The sequence below is a fragment of the Pterocles gutturalis genome, unplaced genomic scaffold (assembly GCF_000699245.1).
Source record: "Pterocles gutturalis isolate BGI_N339 unplaced genomic scaffold, ASM69924v1 scaffold37869, whole genome shotgun sequence".
NCBI classification, from domain to species: domain Eukaryota; kingdom Metazoa; phylum Chordata; class Aves; order Pterocliformes; family Pteroclidae; genus Pterocles; species Pterocles gutturalis.
The window spans coordinates 3,652-5,970 of record NW_010132001.1 but is presented as its reverse complement, the minus strand read 5'-3'; the positions used below and the strand labels follow the sequence as shown (position 1 = coordinate 5,970).

The 2,319-nt window shown below is 50.8% G+C and overlaps 1 protein-coding gene across 1 annotated transcript in view; it reads right to left on the bottom strand.

Moving 5' to 3' along the window:
• The window catches only part of ANKRD16 (ankyrin repeat domain 16), a gene marked incomplete at its 3' end in the record, with an annotated part of 9,339 nt that overhangs the window by 6,313 nt on the left and 707 nt on the right, over positions 1-2,319 (bottom strand). The gene's annotated exons all lie outside the window — the stretch shown is intronic.

The window sequence follows — 2,319 nt, the reverse complement described above, 5'->3', positions numbered from 1 at the left end:
CCAGTCACCCAGACAGGCAGCTGTGGCTCCAGACAGAAAATCACAGACAATTCCACATCTCCTGGCAGTGGGACACGAGTGTACCAGCAAATGCCACTCTGGAACATTTCTGATGCAGAGCAGCTGGCCCGAGACTGAAGCTTTTCACAGTTTTGTCCTGTTTCATATGCCTGGGAATGATCTTTGATATTTCAAAACATTTTTATAAGCTCCCCAGGGGAACAGCATCTTCTCCATCCCACAATTTCCAGGCTGTGCCTTGCACGGATTGTACACGTGCTCCTGGAAAGCCAGTGGAAATATTTGACAAACACAGCAAACAGCCAATCTCACTCTGTTTTCAACCCCACATCCAGCAACAACCACATTTTCACATCTATAACCCACACACTGCAGATTAACAACCACCCCAGCTCCTGCTTGGGAGCAGGGCAGGTTCCCCACTGAGTTTCTCCTCGCTGGTGACCTGTTATCTCCTTGCCCATCCTTCCCCATCGAGGACCGCAGTGGTTGTTGGATCCACAGCCTCTTTTGAAGCAAAAAATCCAGCGCTCTCAGGAGGTGGGTGTTAACTGAGGGTTTACTCGCAAGGCAAAGCGTGGGTACCTCGGGGCGGTGAACCCACAGACACCTCCCATGTTTGGCTTTACTTAAGTGACTCATTTCACTGACCTCACCAGCACCAACCCCTATTTTCCTTAATGACCACATTATATAACAATAATAGTTCAACCGCTGCAAATGGGAGCTGCTGTCTCCATTTTATCTGTTTACAAACTTCAATCATCGAACGCCGGGTGCGCACACGATCAGTCAGAAAGCTCTGAGCTTTCCCAGGGAAGATGAACGCTTCTCCAGCGTGGAGAGAGGTTATCTCCTCTTTAGCAACCAACATATGTCAGCTGGGAGACAAAGACCAACCCCATTCCTCATTTAGGAAAAGCTGCGGCACAAAAACTTCACACTGCTGAAGGAATAAGGATTCCTGGGCCTAAGCCACAGGGAAAGAGACTTGGCTTAGACATCAGGACAAAACGCTTCAGTTGTGAGGACAGATGAGGACAGGAGGAAAGTGCTGAGAAGGGAGATAAAAAGCTCCAGCGATGGAGATTTTTAAGAAGAGATTAGACACCCTTGCGCTGGGGACAACAGGGTAGAGCTGAGCCTGGAGCTCCGTGTTTCCTGCAGCTCCGTTTCTGTACGGATCTGCGTATATTTTCAATGCAAATGAGACTTTGTCTGAGGGCTGGGACGTGCGCTAGCAAGCACGTAGCTCCCTGGTTTTAATCCGTGGCTGGAAGGGTACTGCAGGTCTATCAAAGAAAACCCGGCTCACACACCCATCTGCACACAGCTCATGAGATCTCCGCCTCCCTCTGCTCCCCCTGATGTCAGCATGATGCTGGCACAGCCTTGAATTGCGAGGACTGGGATGCTGCCTTTGTATCTGTCATAGCTCAGCTTCAAAACAACCACCTCAGGCTTTAATTTGTGGGCTGGGGAGACTCTCTACTTTTTTTTTGGAAGGTGGCACACAAATCTCCCTCTCCAAGAGGAGAGCTTGACATTAACCAGACCTGCTGCTTGTCCATGGATTAGGCTTTATTTTTTATTCCCAATTCTCATTCCGTCATCATTTGCTTACGTGTTACCCACGTGGCAGGCAAACAAAAGCCTTGAAGAAACCAGTTGTTTCTTCAGTTGTTAAGGTCGTTGCTATAATATCGGCACCAAATCTGACCCAAGAGGTTTTGTCTGCTTGCAGGAAACAAGAGGAAAACTTACTTTTCATCTTCTTATTTCAGTTTCTGAGGACCAGGACACAAAAATGTCAATCAGCATCACTGGTTCCCATCAAACAGGGGAGTGGGGAAGAACAAATAGCTGCAGATGAAAGCTTTTAAACTGGATCTGCTAATGAAGCAGTAATTTATAACTCCTACCATAAACAGGGGGAAATCAGTAACAGGGCTGGAATTTAGTCCAGAAACCAACCATGTCCTGGGGGCATCCCCAGCAGCGTGAGCAGCAGGCCGAGGGAGGGTATTGCCCCCCTCTGCTCCGCTCTGGTGAGACCCCCCCTGGGGTGCTGCCCCCAGCTCGGGGGTCCTCAGCACAGGACAGACACGGAGCTGCTGGAGCGGGGCCAGAGGAGCCACGGAGATGGTCCGAGGCTGGAGCAGCTCCCGTGCGAGGACAGGCTGAGAGAGTTGGGGGTGTGCAGCCTGGAGAAGAGAAGGCTCCGGGGAGACCTTCCAGCACCTTCCCGTGCTGAAAGGGGGCTGCAGGGGAGGTGGGGGGGGTCTGGGGTAGGGGGGG